The sequence below is a fragment of the Syngnathus leptorhynchus genome, chromosome 10 (assembly GCF_054491065.1).
Source record: "Syngnathus leptorhynchus isolate UIUO chromosome 10, UIUO_Slep, whole genome shotgun sequence".
Classification (NCBI taxonomy): Eukaryota; Metazoa; Chordata; class Actinopteri; order Syngnathiformes; family Syngnathidae; genus Syngnathus; species Syngnathus leptorhynchus.
In genome coordinates, this window is record NC_141204.1 from 3502613 (window position 1) to 3523552 (window position 20940).

Below are 20940 nucleotides of genomic sequence, written 5' to 3' on the forward strand. Positions count from 1 at the left end.
TCCTTACATTTCAGCGTGGGAGGACAGTTCTTGTGCCACCTTTAAAATGCAATCATAGATTGTTCTTCACAAACTTGACAAAAGCAGTCCCAATGACACCACAAGCCCCACAAGTAGGAAAGAAAAATAATTTTTAAAAAAATGTCATCTCCAACAATGTTTTCTGCTCCGAACAAATTGATTGTTGTTGGAAGTGTGCTTTCCCGGGGGTACGCATCAAGCGAGTCAACCCTCCGACATCGTGATGCCTTCGAGCTGCCTCTCAGCAATCCCGTGGGAATGTGCGCCGAGGTATCTATGGGTGTACAGATGGAGCCGTGCAAAATAGTTGGCGAGTCCTTCAATTATACGGGAGATCGCGCGTTCATCTGTTGTTGCAGTTAGCAAAACAATGCAAAAAGTAGCAGCTTGACTTGAAGGGATGGATGGATGGATGGATGGATGGATGGATGAATGGAAAACAAGGTTTCCAGTAAAATATCGACGAAATTATGTATTTGTTAATTTTTATTTTAAATTTTCATTTCATTTGAAAAATGTTGACATTTTTAAAATTCCAACCAAATTGATGGGGTGTGGTTAATTAGCCTAGCTGTGAAGGCTGCCCCCTGCTGGAGGGTTGCAATATATTTGTATAAAAGACACTCGAGTGAATCACAATGAAGCACGAGTCTATTTCAAAATGGTTTAAAATGGACTAACTCGCTGTCCTTCAGAGATCAGCACCCCTGCATTCACTTAAAGGTCAGTTCTTTCATTTTCGCATATTTTAATCCATTAGCGAATGTCCATGAGCTCGAGTGGTCGCTTACAGTATGCCATGTGGGCACCTGTGCAGCCTCCCACTCAGACTTAAGTATTTTTTTATTTACCCGCCGTGATAAACTTGCCTTGGAAACCATGAAATTCATCATAAACTATTCTGCAATTGTATTTGCTCTCGTTGCATAAAGTGAACGATAGCATATTAGCACAATAGGTGCAAAAGGTTCTAGTTTCCGCCGTGTACTGCCTGCAGGCAACATTTTAACGCCAGATACAGATCGAATTTGGCTTTTGTGCAAATAAAAATGCCAAAGGGGACTTCTGAGTCAGATAACTGTCAGGAGACATTTTTTTTTTCCCCCCAACACTGACAGCTAGTGTGATAATTAGAGGTCAGGGCTAGCGAATGAGTCGGTAAGGGAGACGGAAGGTTCGAGAAAGAAGGTCAGAAGAAGCCAAAAAGACTGTCAACAAGGGAAAGGAGTGAGTAAATGCTGAGAGGAAGCAGGTCAACTAAAACATTGCAAAGTAAGGAGACATTAGGGGCCCTGCCAAGCGGCTACCAATGTTCCTCTGTCATCCAAATGTCAACGTAAAAGGTGGAATTGGTTGTTTTTTTGCCTTTTTTTATATTTATATACAAAACCAACAGGAAAAGCAGCTCTATATTTCTCAATTACATTAGGTAATCCGAAAAATACAAAGGTTCACCTGGTTCTAATTGCTATACTTCCCTACTGGGTGAAAAATGATCCTCTAGTGTCAAAAGCCTTTTAGCGAGCACGGCAATTTCATAGGAATCCTACGGAAGTACATCAGGTCAATCTCACCAACCACACATGCAAAATAAAAAAATAAAATAAAAAGCATCTATCCATCATCCAGTATAATTATTCGGATCCACCTACATGCAATTTCCAGTTGCAGGAAAACAAATTGAAGCCGTATGCGTTTCAACTGCATGAAAATATTGGTCGTGACTGCATTGGACAGCATCGAATGAATAACATGGTAAATATGATTACCTGTAAAATAAAAAGGGAGAGCTTGTCAACAAACATTTGTACCCTGGTAAAATGAAGCTCGCTGCTGTTTACCAATAATACGTGCCATGTAGTTTGCAATCAGCACATACCCAAGCACCAAATCTGTCATTCAGAACACCCCCAGGCTATAGAAGCCCACACGGAGGCCCGTAATGAAAATGTTCCCTTTTTCCCTCGTCTTGCTTCGCTTTTCCCCTCTTCACGCCGCTCCCTGGTAACACCATTTGACAGCAAGTTTTCCCTTTTTGTGGCCAAAAGGCACCCTGAGAAAATCCAGAGAGTCTATTAACACCTGCCGGATAAACCTTGTAGGGGTCTTACATTTTAAATTCAGTGGAGTCGAATCAGGTGCTTTTTTCCAATGACTTCGTTTGAGTCAGAGCAACAACAAAAAAAAAGGAAAATTGAAATCATTCACATTCAGAAGATTAATGGTTAGTTTTCAAGTGACCTTAAATTGTATATGCTGGACAACCGTAGCATTTTTAGTCAATGCTGGCCAAATGCTCATTTTATTCTTAATTCTGTGATGCCCACTCTTCTTGTCTTATCGACTTTTGATAGGAATGCATTGCATCTGTCATGACAGATAAGGAGGTCGAGGACAGAAGGGTAGATGCTATCAGGAGTTAACGATAAGGACAGAACTATAAAAAGAATATGACTTGACAAAAAAAAATTACATGAGACTCTTCCCCACCCCCAAAGTAATAATACATCACATTTCAAAGTGAATTAAAGGAAATTTGCCATGTGATTAACTTTGTTTTGTAGAAAAATACCGAAATTATCAAACAACACAAGCTAGCACAAGTAGCTACTAGCTAGCTACTTAAGCCTACGCCGCAAAAAATACATCTTCCCTCAACGCCACAATTTACAGAACAGCTCTGTGTTGCTATTAAAATTCCGACAACAAAAGATGGGATTATATGCCTTCCGCCCAAAAATATAGCACACAGCAGATTTGTGTACAGATGTTAATAATCCGGCTCTGCTCTGCACATTCTGTATCACCAGGCCAGAATTTCAAGTCAGAATAGAGATGAAGTCAATTGTGTTGAAAAGACAAAATGGTTTTTCAACTCAATCGTGTCATTGTGAGGTTTTGAAGGAGAATGATTAAAAGTGGAGCTGTAGGAGGAGGCATACTTTGACATATTCCAAAAGAAATCCCCTGGCAAGGTGAGAAGTGCTTCATCAAGGGCGAAATGAGCAGAAGCCGGCGATGCTCCATCAGGATTCATTCTTTGAAACAAAACACAGCGACTCATCTGAAGCAATAAAAGGCTTCCGTGATTAGAACCAATGAATCCAAAAGCGTTGGAGCACCCTTAGCTGTGATTTTGCTCAATCATAAGTACCATATAAAAAATAAAAAATAAAGATGTAAAAAAATTAATGATGAACTGTTAAAATAGCAAAAAGTCAGTTGGGCGATTTTTCGACTCACAGTGGAGGATTTATGACTTTCAAATGACTTTGGTTGCAACGCTAGCTGTGTTAGCTCACGATGCTAAGGATTGCTCATGATCAGTTTTCATGATGAGCTGTTCTGTATTCCAAATTTCAAGGCGAAATTTACCATCACAGTTTTTCCAAATACTTTCTTTTGACAAAGCCCAAGGATGCTGACGGCGCATTTGATACAAATATGATTTCTGCTCAATATAACCTGTTTTTTTGTTTTTTTTTACGACGTGCCATTGAGAGACGCAGAGTCGTGAGTCTCCGGCGCCACCATCTCCACGCGGCGTTACGGCCCGTCGGCAAACTTTTCTGGCGCGTGCACCGCTTGCGGATGTTATTACGGCTCTAAAATATGAGTGCACGCGTGTGCTTTTTGAGATATGAGGCGTGCGGCGTCCACACTTCCGTTGCCAATCCATCTTGCGCATTGCATGGGCTCAAAGGGGGCCCCCACGGTTTCGAAATCGGATCGCGCGGTTGGTGGGGGGGGGGGCTATAAAGAGATGTGAGACCTATTGAGGTGAGTTGAGGATATAGTACTTTATCTATATTATATTTATGACACTGTCCATCTTTGCAAGTGAGATCGAGTATACTATAGCTGAACAGTAATGTCTCAGTGACCCAAATCAAAAGTCAAACTCTAAAGGCAAACGGGTCGCTTAGTATCAAGGGAATGGTCAAGAATGATGTGGCTAGCGCCCCCCCCCCCCCCCTAAAAAAAAACCTCTTAAATATTTACAAAGTAAACCCTAGACGAGCAGTTTTACGATGCCATGAGATTTGCTCAAGACCGAGAGCGTCAGCAAATGTCAGGATGAATCATCTAAGTCACATGAATAAATCATGGCCAAGCTATGCTTTAGAAAAAAATAAATAATAATTTGACCCTGTCTGATTCAATATGTCTTTGGGATGTCCCACAAAGGTCCATGCACACTAAGGACAGTGCTGGAAATATATTTTGTCACATATCCAAAATTTAAGAAAAGTAGCAATACCTGATTGGAGCTTGATTGATGACACCACATTGCGGCTTGAGTATAATGCAGGCACCTATAAAAAGATGTAAAAAATAATATCTTTGAATACCTGATGTGCAAGGTCATTCGAACAATAAATCAATGTAATGTTTGTTAAATAGTCAATGGGTCTTTTTAGCAGTCACGCAAAAGCTGCTGTCAGCCACAGCTCACACCCAGACACTCACACGTGATGCAAATATGGCTGAATGAAAATGACATGTTTGGATCTGGGCTAAACATTTATTTCCATCTGTGGCTCACTTCTTTGCAGCACACGGGGGCTGTTTTGCACGCACGCCACTGTAATGCTTCCTCGCTCTCTCTCTCTCTCTGCGGTTTTCTCCTAGCCGGCGTGTTTTGTGCGTGAGAAAGGTTGAGTGACAGAAACGCTGGTTCGGTCAAAATCGCTGCATGTAGCCCAACAATGTAAAAGATGTCAATGTTTGGGATTATTGGGGTCTTTAAAAAAAAAATAATAATAATAAAGCGCACCACCAGGGAAAGCTTTGAAGCAATTTGTCCTCATTGTTAAGCGTACCTTGTCGGGGTCATAATGCCTTCCGGTTCAATTTACGACGGAGATCGATGGAGTGACAGACACAGCAAGAAGGTTTGTTAAATTCTCAATGGTTCTTTTTAGCGAAAGATTTGTGGGAAGCGCTTAAAAAGAAATGACTGATAGCTTTACAGTTCTTTTTTTTTATGGCATCAAAAAGAACATTTGCAACACTTATCATTTTGTACTGTATCAACAGTGTTCGTGTGTCTTTTAATTTTGGTGAAGGCTAAAGGGAACACACAGTTAAGAGAAGCGCATTGATTTGTTGTTAGCGTTGTTTTTGAGTCCAAGGAGAGCGGAAACGTCGTCGTGATTTGTTTTGACACTTGGCTACACTTTGCGTACAGTGAGAGCACTTAAGCCGAGGCTCCGTCCGTCCCTCTAGTAAAAGCACTTCAATCGTTAGCGTTGACTTTCTGTCAAAGGTAATTTTCTCGTACAATGCAAGTTGGAATTTCAGATGGTGTACGTCCGTCTTCTGTTGACATTTGTCATTTCTCAGAGAATCCAATTGATGCAAAGTCAATGCATCGCTGCCAGAAGATTTTCCCTCTGGACTTCAGAATGAATGAATGAATGAATAAATAAATTATAAAATAAATAAATTAGAATATAATATAATATAATGTAACGTAACGTAACGTAACGAAATATAATTAAAAAAATTACTAAACAAATAAAAGCCCAGGAGCTGTATCCCAAAAAGTTCACGAATGCCAGGAGAGCATTCCTAGCCAAAGAAAAACAAACATTATTGCGCATCTGGGGGCCCATCCAGAGACAACAATCAGCCAGCAACCAATAAAACGCACACTCGCAGTCTAATTGCAATGCTTTGTCACGGTCTTCCTCGCTAAATAGGATCAGAGGAAGAGAAGAGAATTCGATGAAATTATGAGGATCAGCTTCAAAATAAAAATACACCACCCGGAATGGACAAATTAATGATCCCATTTGTACATTATTAAGAAATCAGGATTGGAAGCTAATGTGGCAAAAAGGGGTACACTACACTACACGGCGTAGATGTTGATTAAGGCTTTTATCACAAAAATGCTCAAAATTCATTAGAATATGTTAAAAAAAAATTACAGCTATTGAAATGTTGAATCCATGGAGGCCTCTGATTGTTGATCAGTTAATTACTAATTCACCCCATAATTGATCAAGGGAATTCCGTTAAATGCTCAGGAACGATTGAGGCAACATTCAAATTCTATCAATCACGTCACGGTGAGACAATTAGAGCAATCTTATCATGACCTTGCCGGTTGTCAATTCGATTCATTCCCAGGATTATTGCGGGAGCACCGGAATCTCAACCCCACCTGGAGATTATATCATCTGTGGGCTCGGCAATTATCAACCTCTTCTTCCCGGCGGGTGAATCTGCCAAGAGCCGATTTGGTCATGTGCACATGAACATTATGATCATTACTAGAGAGCAGTTGAGAAGCAAATATGTTTTTTACGCCCACACAGCTGAAAAGATCCACACGTACGTTATTATTGGCTGACGGGGTTGTTGTTGTTTTTGTTGTTGACAAAAGAAATGTTGCGTTTCTAAAAAAAAATACGTCAATTTGTGCGGAAAGGCTATAAAGGAAAAGAATTTCTTCCATTACAGTAAGTGGATGCAGAGAGTAGAAAGCTGCAGTCAAGCAAAACATGAAATAATAATCAAGTGCCTGGCGGGGTGTTTATTCAGGTAAGTGTTTTTTTTTTTTTTCTGACAACAAAATTTTCACAAATACAACAAAGCCATTGTAGGGAAAATTGCATCAAGCGGAGGAAATTAACGACAACTCCCGACGGTAAAAATCGAGATTAAAGGCTAAGATGTAAGAAGTTTGGAAAAAAAAAAAAAAATGTATAATGATCAAAGTCATGTGACTAAGTGGAGATATGGCTTTGAGGGGATTAAGACTCAAATTAGCTCCGAAATGGCCGATTACGTCCCACTTTTTTTGCTTGATCCCCATTTCCGTCTTTCGGTAATTAACAGTATTCATCACGGGGCAGTTTGCATCCACGTAACAACGAGTAACAACAACAACAACAAAAAGGATTACGATTTGATTCTTCTCCACGGGCATCCGCGTTGGATTTGCCGAAAGCGTTAACTGGATCGATATTTTCAATCGAGGCTTCCCCGGCGCCCATTAATTGCACGACGGTCTTTTGTGCAACTAGTCACCAATTAGACTGCTGTGAAGGATGAACAATCAAAGACGCGACGCCGGGAAATGACTCATAGGCCTTTTCTGCTGGCGTTCTTCTGTCGAGAGAATTCTTCGGAGGGAAAAGTTTGATTGTCTGGCCCGATGCTGATGTAGGGACGAGACTCCAACTGTGCTGCAGTGCGCTGGATTCAACTACCATCTTAACGAGGGGGGGGAGTGGAGGCCTCTCATTGTTGAGCACTTCAAAAGCAAATATAGAGAAAGAGAGTGGGGCGAATGTGCGAGAGGACGACGGAGACGTGGAAATATTCCACCCCCCCGGGAGAGAAAGTGAACATAAAACAGGAGAAAACGGGCGAGGAGTGACGGCGCGGAAGGCAGAAGCTCGTTGGGGTTATGATTCAAGACCAGATGGAAATGTGTCGTGGATGGTTTGCTTAGCTCGCCGGTGACCTGTAGGTCCCGCCTCCCAAAACTCCCTTAATCTATATCCACGAATTGGATTCCAGCACTTGCATTTCCCGAGGAGGCCATTAAAGAGTTCTCGCCGTTATTAAAGTCATGACGGCAAGTCGACCGGCTATTTAATTCAGTACGCCGAAAAACCTAGATTCCATTTCGCGACCCGAGTCGGCATGCATCCTTTTCAGCTCGTTCTCTACTCCAAAGTAAATAACTCGACACCGGAAAATCTTGCAACATTGTAAACAGCAGTGAAGAAAAGCAAAACCGTTGGTGGGAGGGACATAAAAATGGTGAATGGGGTACATTAATGCAGCGTCGTTCGACAAAACGCCGCTCGGGGGGGCTTGAAAATGCTCATTCGCAAGTACAATGATAACAGCAATTACAGAGGAGGATAGGAAATAGAGAATGAAACCGGCAACTTGCTGGGAGACCTAAAATTGACATTTGAGTTTATTGAGACTCGCTTGAAAAAAAAACAACAACAATATTTGAACGCAACAAAAATTGTAAGCTGTTTGGAAAATACCGTCTGTTCACCATTAAGAGATGAACTGGCAGCACCAGTTGTATTTTCTCATTGAAAGACGTTTTGGTTGTTTTTTGCGTGATGCTGGAACAGATTAATGGCATTTCCATTCATTTGAAAGGAGAAAGATGATTTGAGATACTATCCACCGTAGTTGGAAAAGAACAATGAACCACATGCTGCGACACCAGTGACCTTATTATCCCATCGCAATGCGTGAAATCCTGAGGTTCAAAAGGAGCTGTCCTCTTCCGACTTAATAGGCCACAAATTAATGAATGTTGCGGATTTGAAAAAGGGGGAGGGGGCATCCCTTGGGCCGCCAAAGTCCTACGTGGTAATCAGTGACTCAGACATGTTGCGTGTCAAGAAGGGAATAAATAACCGTGTCCTGCCATCACTGTCGCTTTACTAACATTCAAGTCCCCTGAAAGGCTCGTCATGACTGGAAACCTCGGCGCCATAAAAGGGAGGCTCCACGGTTTTATCTGTCGAAAATGAAGAAGTTTGAGGGTGCTTTAACGCCGCTCCACTACGTTCCTAATTACCTGCCTGACGGTCTCGCCGCTATCTTCATGAGAGGGTATTAGTTAATCTGTGTCGTGCTTAGAAAAAGATCCGCATAATCATTCTTCAATAGTGTCTCACATTGATATTTCATCCTTAATTAGTGGGCCTCTTTGAAATATCACCCGGTATATGGCCTTTTATTTTGGGGAGACATCTTTTTATTTTTTTTCCTGCATTAAAGTGAAGCAGACACTTAATTTAAATTGTTTGAAAGAAAAAATGTGATTGGAGAAGGGAAGTAGACTTTTTTTGATCTCGAATAGCATTCTAGAAAAGACAATGTACTATTTGTGTTGTGGTAAAGTAAGTAAAAAAAAAAGTCACTAAATAAGTCAATAAATAAGTCAATAATAAGTCAGTAATACGTCAATAATAAATAAATAAATAAATAAATACAGTGCCGTTTTACCCCAAGTCAGCTCGCGAGCACCCTTGATGAGGACAGACAGCATAAAGAACGGATGTAAAATACAAATAGCTTCCTTTTAAGAGCTTTTGATGATGCTCAAAAATAGAAAAATACAAGAAATAATAATTGGCTTCTTCCCTGAGCCTCCTTTCATCTCTATCGCAGCCTGGCCACGTGGTGGGTCATGTTTGCTGCCTCAACTCTAAACGGCGTTCTGGTAAATCCTTTCGGGTGACAACCGGAAGAAAGCATTTCCATTTTTTGTGCATTTTTCTCATTTGGAAGAGGCTCGCCTATTTGCACTGTGAGATAAAGCGGCACAAAGAAGCAGGTCACATCTAATCTGCGACACGCTCGCACGTGTCCCGTTGGCGCCGGGTCTACGCTCAAGCTTGTTTTGTGTGTGTAATTGCGCTCTGCTAGAGGTAGTATTGTAATTTGCAAATGAACGAGCTGCATGAGGAAAGGCGGAATTGTGACATAAGGTTGCTCAACACTCAGTGTCGGAAAATAGGGAGATTATCGTAATGCATTTTCTCTTGTTTTGTAATATGAATTGCTTTTTCGAGGATGTAATGCTTCAACCACAAGAACGTTGTGATGCAAGTAATCATAATTTTCAGCATTTATTTACTCTAATAGTAAATAAATATTTACAATATATTTACAATTTATTAGTATTTATTCATTATCAGAAATATTAGGACTGTTATTGCCGTATTGGTTTTTTGTGCAGTTGTGTATGCTATTTCATGTTTGTACGGCGACCTTGAGTGCCTTGAAAGGCACCTTATAAATAAAATGTATTATTATTATTATTATTATTATTTACTTTGCCTGTCTTAGCTAGCTTTGCTGACTAATGTGTCCTAGCTAATTTAGCTTATTAGCCAACATGCAGCTCTTTACATCACTGTAGTAAGCTAACCAAATAAAAAAAGACAATAAAAACGATCCCACGTTGTCCATTAAATATTACTTTTGATACTTACTACATTCACAAGACTAACGCTATTTTCTCAGAAGATACTTGTACTTTCACTCAAGTATTGCTCTCAAGTACTTGACTGCAAATTGCTTTTGTACGTAAGCTCTTAAGTCACCTCAGCGCAATAACGCAATGCCCCCCCGTACCTAAGTCCACGCGAGTGTTAGGAGGCCCTCCGCCATGGAGAGGTTCTCTGCTACCATTGATCATCGTTGCTCAATGAGAGATAAGATAAAAACCAATGGATTGCTTTAGTCTTTTTACTTCGACTTTGAGGTTTAATAGCCTCGGCTGTAATTATCCGCACTTAATGGGAAGATGGCCACGGCCCCTTTCTCGTAGTGCCGTTTCATTTGCCTGAGCCAGCCTTACTTCTTGGGAGTCAGAATGTGGCTGTTTTGCCGGTAGTAAGTGTCTCAGTGGCTTTTACTGACCATTAAAGCCCATCAGCCGCCGCGCGTGTTAATAATAAGGGATGTCGGCGTCTTAATGGATGCCACCCCAGGTCCGACTTGAGGTTGTGTATAGAATTAATTCATAAAGCTTTGGCATTCATCGGGCGATTGTTCTAGTTTTGCTAAACGACCACCTATTCAGAACTACATTGGTTTGAAAATGGCCTCGCTGAAAATATTTTTAAATGAGAAAATATCGTTCACTGCTAGATACAATTTGAATTTAGGCACTAAAAACACTTGATATACATAAAATTAACAAATGTTTTCATTAATCGTTTGTATATTTTTAGTGTATTTTATTAGGGCATTTATGAGTCAGCTGTTTGTCTATTGAATCGTGTAAACATTGTTCTAGAAAAAAAAAAAATCCCCCATTTCTTTCATAACTCCAAAATATATAATAAAATCTCATTGTGTTGAAATCTGGCATTTGGATCAAGTGAACGATCTCAAACAAAAACAAATAGAACAGGCAGGAACTTATGAGGCACTTAGCACCAATTAAACAAACAAACAAACAAAAAAAAGCACCAACTAATTAAACTGGTGGCACGGGTAAGGCTGGCCCCAACTGCACCAGACGCCGACTTGATGAGTTAAGTCACTGCTGGAAAACCCAAGAAAGGATTAACGATAAATGACTGAGCAGAAGTTGGGGGTATTTGCATGGATAAGACACAGGGGGGAGATGCAAGGACAGCAAGGCCAGGCCAGTCGAGGTAAGGCGCTGAGTGATTGACGCAGCGGAGGGGACTGGGAGGGCTAGCTAGACGTAGCTGAGAATAACAATCAGCCCAAAGAGACCAGGCACAGAGGGATGCGCGGGAATGCAGCCAAGAAAACTCAACTTGTGCTATCAAAAGCATCCATCCACCCACTTTCTATAGCCCTTGCTTTATACGTAAATAAACTTGATATCAAAAATAGAATTAGATAAATCGAATGTAAATAATTGAACAGTTTCTGCGTCGTCTGCTGTTTGCGACAGCTAGCGGGAAGTCATATATTCTGACGTACTACACACAGATTGAAAGTATTGTAGTAATTTTTAGTTTTGGAGTATTTTTGCAAGTGCTGCTAGCATTTAGGTTCAAATATGGAACTTGTAACTTCGGGAATATCGATGCTAGCACGTGTAGCGCTGTTTTGTTTGTTTGCTAGCGGACCTCAGTAGGGCAATGTTATGTGTTTTGTTGAGTAAATACAAAAGGTTTCATTTTCTTTGTTTTATATTTAGTTTGATAGTAACATTCAAGTAGGAGTGGCAATAATAAGCTTGATGCAAACATTTGTTTTGCAAAATTACTGAGGCGCATATCTTGAAAGCCTCAGTCATAATACTTAGACTGTAACAGTACCCCGATTTCTCATCTGAAATTCTGACGCAGAACATATTTGGGAAGCAAGTGGCTGGCCCAGATTCACCTTTTGAAAAAGATACAATGCCTCTTTATACAAAATTAATACGTTTTCTCAAGAAAGGGAAAACTATAAGGGGAGAAAAAAACAAATTGCATTGCATTGTACGTTTTATCGACTTTACATTGACCATTTTGAAAACGAGTGGGTGAGGCAGAAAAAGAAATGAATAATTGCATTGCAACTTTTATGAAAAAGGATTACAAATGCCACTCGGGCTAAATTCCTGCACTGCTGCATACTTTGACCGACCGTTCATTCAATCTGTTGATGGAAGTTGTAGCGGGGAAAAAAAAAAATAATTTATTGGCAGTTTGAAGAATGTAAACATGACTTGGTTTAATCAATGCCAAGGTCATTCTTTTTGTTTTTTTGTTTCTTTCTTTCCTTACGATGCATCTACTGTCGGATGGACACATTTTATACAACATAACATATGAATCAGAAGTGGAAGATTTGAGCTTTGCACTCTTCCACTTGACGCGTGCTTGTAAGCTGTTGTCGCGTTTGATTCTTTACGGCCTGCCCCGCTTGAATAAATGCGCTTTGAAATGTATTGAGACCGCCTGTTGTCAATGTTATAGGCAAGGAGATTGGAACAGTGCAAGTAGCTTTGCTTTGATTCAAAATGAACATATGGGAAATGGATCACAACAGGTTGCAATCACATGGGCTCATCTGACGGGGTGAAGCAGTATGTGGTTCGTTAGCCAAGGCTATTTTCTTGCCCGCACACATTTGACGTAAATATTACAGTCCGTATAGCATTGTGAAATTGTCTCCGTCTGCAGTTCGACATCACAATCTGTTCATGACGAAAAGCCCACGACGACCTCCGCTGATCAAAACGGTGGTCATTTTCCACTCGAAGACTTTTGAGGCAACCTGTGACTACTCTTTTGAAAAATTGATTTCAACACTTTGAAGTCCAATCTTGATTTCTGTTATAACAAGTTCCCCTTCAAAGTCAATGACCACTTTAGCATGCTTTTATGTGAAGTGGCCTTTTTTGGGGGGGGCTGGCCTTGCCCCCCTTCTACAGCACTCCTGGCTAAGTGCTAGCATGGCCGTCTCAGAATGAGAAGCTTGAGACGGTCATTCAATTCGATTCAGCCTTGTGCGGTCGCCGTGCCAAACTACCCACAACAACCAGAGCTTTTTTTTTTTTTGCAACGCCACAATGGAGCAACGAGGGAATATGGCACTTTTCGTGTATGAATAAAAACTCATTCGTGTCCACGAGTTCACTTAAGAAAGTCATTTTCCCTCCACTGATGCAAGTGTCACCTACTGTTAAGAGTAACGGCCCTTGACACATTTCACATACGTCCATTTTCTATTTCGTCTTTCCTGAGCTGAAACAACAACGAGGGGCGGTCCGTGAAAAAACAACGATCAGGAAATAACATTTTTCCATTTAATTGCGCTTCTCAAACAAACTTCAAAGCGAGCGGTAATTCCCCGTCTTGGTGGGCGCTCACCAACCACCACGACTTGTCTTCTTTATTAAAAGCGCCAACCCCTTCTCATCCTCCTTTGAGCCTGTCATGTTCAAACACACATGCCAGGCTCCTTTGCTGGATAGGATGAATGAAATATTTGATGTAAAATGTCAAAATAAGGGGAAGGCATCTCAGTTACACTCTTGACTATCAGAAGGAGTGCAAATTATGTTGAATGGTATACACAGCTCAGAGGGATGAGGAAAAAGTACGTTTTCGGGAAATAAATGACCGTTTTTGCAATTATTATTATTGAATCCCCAAAAATGTGTTATTTTTCTGAATATGTATGAATAATTAAAGAATGAAAAAGTTTGTATTGGTAATTTTAAAAACGAGACACTTTTGATATCCACAAATGAAATAGGAAGTACAGACAAACAAACAAAGACGCCGTCGTCTCTTGGCATTCTACCAGTGAAGCACTTTCAAAGTGACAGCTACAGTTGAAAAACTAAAAAAACTAAACTTAAGTTTTCCCACCACAACCCGTGCGAAGATGCCGATTGCGGGTCAAATTGAGCCCTTGCATCACACACCCGTGGGGAGGGGGGGGGGCGCTTGTTTGGTAAACCTCATCTAAGGAACGTGCACACACGAGTCGATGTATCGTGACTGCGGGGGGGAATCTCCAGAGTAGATGAGCTGAAAAGAAACCTGAAGTCTGTAGATCTTCAGAAAGCCCACGGGATTTTTTTTTCTCTCTTTTGATCCTCACACAATAAACAAAAAAAAATGGTTGCAATTAATATACGATATATTTGATTTCTTTCTTTTTCTAACTGCATTACTGCCAACCTTGTGTGGGAAAGAAAAAGCATTTTTGAAGTGAAAGGATCTTTTTATTCCTCCTTCCCCCTGTTAGCATTTCATTCATGTGCTCTTAATCTCATTTTAATCGAAGGTCAGCAGACATTCTATTGAAGAGCCAAAAAAGAAGTCAAAACTTTTTTGACAACCTCCTTTGGAGCAGCACACTTCACAGAACCAAATTTCTAACAACGTCAATGTTGAAGTATGTCGAGTGACTTTTTTTTCCCGCAGAAAAATTCTTGCACAAGAATCGTCCCACTTTTTGTCGTCTGTTAAATTCCCGTGGCGGCGAAATGACTTGTATGATTAATAAATTGCCTCTTGTTCGACACCAAATCTGACAATTGCGTAAGCTTGCCAGAACAGATGTGGCAATTGCAGAGCGTTAAATATTCAAACGTAGCCTAATATTCAAAATGGAAAGGCAAAGCGGATTAAGCAAGCTCAGAGAAAGTCAATTTGCTGCCCGAAAACCATCTTTTTGCACATAAAACTGACATCTTTAGTTGTGTGAAATTTAATACTAGATCACATTATCACACAAATATGTATGTATGAATATTTAACAAATATTTAAATATATTTTAATTTATTTTTTTAATCATAATTTTGAATAATATTTCCAAATAAGTATATATACATTAGGATTAAGTAGCACAAATCACTGCAGGTCATTTGGTGTAATTATTTAAAAATGCAACAATGCATTAAATATTATTTTAAAAAAATATGTTACCATGTGTATAAAACCCAATGCGAGCAAAATTAATCAATTCGGTCAAGTCACACGATTAAGTCCAAAGTCAATATAGTCTGCCACGCAAATATTAACTCTCACGGTCGCATAATCCTCATATGTTAATTCGCATGATTACGCTGTACAGTATTTGCTTCTTGTAAAACGGGAAATGATCAGCAAATATTTTTCTTGCCATGAGCTGCGCACACGTGAAATAAAGTAAGCCCCCAACTCCCCTCATAACTTTGACCCTGTTTGTGGGTCTGGCAATAAAAATGATACTTGGACCTGTGGGATGGGCCCAAACGTTAACTCTCAATGCGCTGATGTTAATTAGACGGACGTTAACCTGAAGCCAAGCGAGCAGCTGTGGTCTTCATTTGCATTTATTGATTTAATTTACCTAAACATCGGCTCGGGGTCACATTTAATTGGCGGCCATGTTGGCAGCTGGTGAATTACTCAAATCCAACCAGGGGCAGCTTTTGCACATCGACAAAAATAATCATCAACATTGCAATCTTCAAAATTGGACAGAAAGGGAAATAATTTGCTCAGTGGTCATACGACATTTATGTTTCGGTATCGGTATTTCAAGGGATCGGGTACTGGCGGCGCCCTCTTGTGGTCATTTTACTATCAGTCTGCCGCAAAGGGTTTCACAGTTGGGCCATCTGGGGCCTGTATGGGATAGTTGAGTCATATTGTAGCGTGACAACAACAAATACGCGAGGCAGTGAGGACAAGGGGAAGGAAAGGAACAAATCAGTATTGTATCCACAAAGCGTCGCGTTTTAATATTCACAGCTAGTCGGCTCCTGATTCATTTGGAGACTGTTGGCATTGGCGGACGGAGATAACTTACACGATATGCAATCATCTCCCTTCATGCTTCGGCGGAGAGCAGGACACTGATTTCTTACGCAGGGAGTCCGCTTTCGCTCGGCGCCGGTGAAGTTTGCAGCCGAAACTCAACGAGGAAAAAGTCCGGTCCGCAATCTTAATGACTGTTTGGACATTTATGGCTAATGAGGGGAAAATGAAGGGAGGGATCAATTAGCACGCTTTACGGCTTCCCAATCGTCTCCAATACGTCATCATTATGCAAAACTGAGATCATACCAAAAAAAAATATTTTTTAAGTCATGAATCTGCAAGTTAAGGTGTGGAACCAGGGCCGGAGCTATGGGGTGGGCTGCTTGTGCACACGAACCGCCTGGAAGACAAAGTTAAAGCACAGTATTTTTACTCATGAAAGCAATCACTAAAGTTCTATTCCCATTTTTTTTTGAACACACTAATTACAAATCATGAATTTTGCATGATCAGGTTCTTGATCAATGAATTGAGCACCGCAGACAACGACACACTAATCACCTCCCCCTGACTTTCAGGATACAGCGAGCATCACTTACGAGCGTCGTACTAAATCCACTTGAAGTGCAGTCTCACGCAGTGGAGTACTTTATCTTCCAAATGATTTTCGTCTGAGTGCAAACAACCGCCGTCGTCGAGAAGGAACACGAAGCAGACAACGAGCACTTGAAAACCGATACGACCTGCCTCTGTCAATGTTTGTCTATTTAGAAGACAGACACTGGGACGGTCATCGGCGGCGGGCAGACAAAGCGGGCTCTCGCAAGATGTTGGAGCGGAGTGCGTTCGATGGATGCATAAGCCCGGAAACTGGCCTCGCACGAGATATGGATTCTGCCCGCGTCTCTGCGGGAAGTAGAAAATAATGAAATGCAAATGAGCAGCGACTTCTAAGCTAACTTTTGGAAGGCAAAGCAGCCTCGTCAAAATCGTCCTCCTGCAACCACTTGTAAACTTTTGCACTCGAGTACGAGCGACTCATCAAAACTTATTTGTACCACTCCGCCGATGAGTTTTTTTTTTTTTTGTGGCTCCCCAGCGGTTACTCCTTTATGGGTTTTTTTTCCTGTTGGCTCTTTGAGCAAAAGAGAAGTTTACACCCCAAAAAAAAAAGCCTTGATCACATCTACCTGAACTGGAAGTTGACCGGGGGGGGGGGGGGGTGTTGCCCTGCCCTCCTCCCTGGCCACCCTTCTGGCGAATCAGTCACCCACGCCGGCCCTGGACGTAATACTGCAGAGCATTGCAATTTCATGCACTCGGGACAGATAAATCTTTCTACTCGGCCGACCATAAATCTTCAAGAGGACGCTGAACGGCCACACAGTGTGCCACGACTGCACCTGACGCCATTGAGAGGGAAAAAAAAAAAAAAGAAGCCTTTGAAATCAGGGATGCAGCAGAGCCGCTCTGAGATCTCTTAATTCTCAGCCCAGCTGCAAATCGGTGAAAATGAAGGAGCCCTACGGGGGCGCCCATAACGAGTCGAGGCGGTGCCGAGTGCATGAAACAAACACGCAAAACGGCTTGCGCCAGGATGCTGGAAGGTCGAAGCGGTGCAATGTCATCAGCCTGCTAAATTTGGTTGTGGGGAAATACAAACAATCTGCTTGCAATGTAAACAAGCAGGGAACATACTGTGAGCACCAAGCAAAAAAAAAATGGCAGCAAAGCAGGAAGACCGTGAAGCATCTAGCAAAAATAAAATTGTCCAGTCCTGAAAACACGAACAAACCATTTTCACATGAGGCTACACGAGTATTAGCTAGCATGCTAACGTAAATGATGCTAACCGGTTACAAATGTCTCATTTTTTCCCCCAATTCATCTGAAAAGAAGTTGTTGTGTCATCCACCAAGCAAGTGTTTGTAGAAACAAATCACAAAAAATGTTTTCAATTTCAAACAGTCCTCAGGTGTTTTTCTGACATTCTTCAATCAAAATACCCAAAGGATAAAAAAACTCAAGTATCCACTTCGAACAGTCGAGTGGAAGGGCGGTTTTGATCATGAAGATGAACAACTACTCAACCCTTGCCAGTACTGCGGAGTAAATGTAGAATATGAATTCCGTTACTATGACGACAATGGCGTTGCAACTAGGCAAGCAACCACTTGGCCAAAGTATTTGTAGTTTGTTTTCACAGCGCAATTTTCACTCGCAAAGGCAGCACTTCGTCACCGACCCACACGTGCCAAAAACAAATCATGCTAATTTGTACAGCGACTGCGCACGAGACGGTTTGGAAGTGCTTTTTTGTGTGAAAGCAGTATTACGTCATGACATCGCAATCCGGCAAAATTCCCGACAGAATTCAACAGACCAAAGCTTCACTCGGGCGTTCCTTATCAGTTCCACTTCCCCAGAGACCCGACGATTTGTACACAAGTCAATATCCCCGAGTATGTCCCCCCTTTTAACATTCAATGAAATTAGCCGGTTGGTTTCTCCCAAGCGAGCGGTGATCAAGCTGGATTTCACCGTGACAACGAGCCGCCTATGGAGCAAGACACGAGCGGAATATCAATGGCGCCTTCACAACCGGGCCTGAACCGAGCTGCTCTCTTCAGCTCTTATTTCCCCAAACGTGAGCCCGTGCAAAGAGGCCGAGACCGGCTCCTGAGTGATGGAGACATCCTGCAGCAAAAAAAAAAAAAAAAATCTTTTTAAGGATTCCCCGCATGCAGCGAGCTCACCCCCCCACCTCCCACAGCACCCCTCAATAAAAACCTGTGGATACAGCTCAGCAGGGTTCTCATCAGCTAAATCCACATCAGAGAAGAAGGGCTATGTGAAACACATCCTTCAAGAACAGGATAACAGGATCACGGAGGCTTTACTCATTGGAAGGAGAGGCGATGTTATGCGCAGATACGCTAACACTATTTGGAATTTCATCCTATTAGATAAGCTCCTGTCAGTATATGGCAAATTCTGGAGTATCGGTAAAAAAAAGCAAAGAGAATTGGGGGGGAAAAAAAGCAGAAAAGCATAAATTGGGCGTTTAGTTCACTTGACGTTGCAGGACAATTTCGAAAAGTAAAGTTTTGTCATTTATCGATGCAGTCGGGCTGAAACGAAACTTTCGTGAGTGCTCGAACTGTCGTTTTCCTTGTTTCGGATTGAAAGTCGGGATGTTTCTTTTCGACGATAGTCGAGTTTACGTTGATCATTTTTGGTCATTTCGATAGAAATCATTTTGAAGCGCAACGACGCCATCTTGTGGCAATGATACCTAATAACAAAGGCTTTTGGGTGAAGATGTCAATTACGTCGTGGTTATCGGCTACAGACAAGCATTATTGGACGTGTGAATTCGAGACGAGGGTCATGCCAGTCGACTCAGACTACGCTGGTGAACTTTAAGTGCACTCGGGGATGTTCAGTCAGAGCTAAATGCGTGAGCACTTTAACTTTTACACCAGAACTATTTGTGTGTGTTTTTTTCTGAGAAAGCTTCTCTTTCTTTGGAAGATGAGCTCATGAATATTTAATTGCACCGTCTGCGTGTGGGCTTGACAAATGTTTCTCAGTGTAGTGTGTTTACCACTGGGGCTCCCTCTAGTGGTCACAAATCGGCAGACAGTCAAAAGTCACTCCATCACAGCCTCTCAAAGTGATCCGTAGCATATCGAATTAAATCGTTCCACTTTCAAATCGCACTGTACTTGAATCGTTTCACACCACACGTATCGACAGCTCTGCCTTGTTTTTTTTTTTTTATGAAGCCTTAAATCTAGAATTTCTTTCAGACGGCACTTGTGTCATATCTTATACGACTTTTCACTCTTCGGACAAAATTTAGTTCCAACAATAAAACATTCAAATATCAGATGCATCATATTTTCTGGCCACGCTGAAAGGACGTTAATTTTTTCCCCCTCCTTTCATTTTTTATTACACGCACTTGAACGCACTTTCGCAAGTATCGATCGCCCTTAAATTCGGAGCCTCCCCTGCAAATTGCCTTCAGCCTCCGTTGCTCCGAGCAGTGTCGACTCCCCGGGACACTTGATGGAACACGCTACGTGGGGTAATTAACCGTAGAACTTATCTGAAGATGCCTATTTTTTTTAAGTCTTAACAAGATTGTCAACTGGAAAATGTACGGGGAACCTCTCCAATAAAGCACAAACCACAAAATGTGTCTGTCATGCTAAAATAACACAATGCATGAGAGCTTTTCCCATTTATCATTTGAAAATGTGCTTATTCTTGCTTACCTCAAACGCGTCCGTTGTATTCCAAGTGCGCCAAAGGTCATTGCGCAAATATTCAGAGGACAAGAACAGGGAGAGATGACAAGTAGACAGGAGTGCACATGACCTAATCCTCTTCGGTATATGTCCTTCACATGTGCTCAAGCCTATAATCTCCCAAAGGAGGCAGCTTCCCCCCAATCCCGACCGTCTATAATCTTCTCTCTTCTCTCCCCCCAGGCAGCCTGCCTGGTGACGGCGTGCAACCGGTTCACTTTCTTCCGCGCGCACCGGCTAAAGTTAAAGTGATGCGTTCAAGGATCCAGGCGACTGTGGAGCCGGGTGTGTATCTCCTTCCAGCGAAGGACTTTTCCTGGTTCCATCCCTGCCCTGACAGGTGGCTCACATGGTCACACGAACGTACATCCATCCATCCATTCACGCGGCTGCAAAGAGTGGAATCGGAAAAGGGAGACACAACCTGAGAGTCCCTCGGCTTCGCTCCCCCTCTCTCACTGTTGAGTGTTCGTTTGTTGCTCTCTGGCGCCACCCAGCGTTCATTCAGCATATTCATCTCCCAGGCGCACTGTAGTGGAATGACAAGAACTAATGTTAGATCATCACGTCGTCAAATTAAAACCATTTAAACTTGCACTAGGAGAGGCATAAACATTTTGAAGCATTTTTGTTTTTAGAGTAAAAGGATTTTTTTTTCTATCAGGCCAAAGTTATTTTCTGCTTCCAAAAAAAAAGTTTGACAAGCTTCCATCCATGTTTTGAACTTCAGCAGGGTGCCAAAGCTCCCACAGACGTGATGCTTGTGTGCCGTGAGCCCGACCTTTCTCCAAGAGATTTGATTGTATCCCTCCTCAGTCTGTTGGCTGGCATTTTCTGGAACCACGCGAGCTTCTGTCCCCTTCAGCTA

At 41.8% G+C, this 20940-nt stretch overlaps 1 protein-coding gene across 3 annotated transcripts in view; it reads right to left on the reverse strand.

Moving 5' to 3' along the window:
* LOC147049952 (protocadherin-15-like) overlaps positions 1–20940 on the reverse strand; it is a 109258-nt gene that overhangs the window by 84472 nt on the left and 3846 nt on the right. The window contains exons 2-3 of one of the 3 annotated variants that reach the window (XM_085921536.1): positions 20040–20601; positions 4283–4337 (exon numbers count right to left, since the gene is read on the reverse strand). The gene's annotated coding sequence lies outside the window, so the exon portion shown is untranslated. The remainder of the gene's footprint in view (positions 1–4282; positions 4338–20039; positions 20602–20940) is intronic. The other 2 variants (XM_085921535.1, XM_085921534.1) reach the window with 2 other exon arrangements.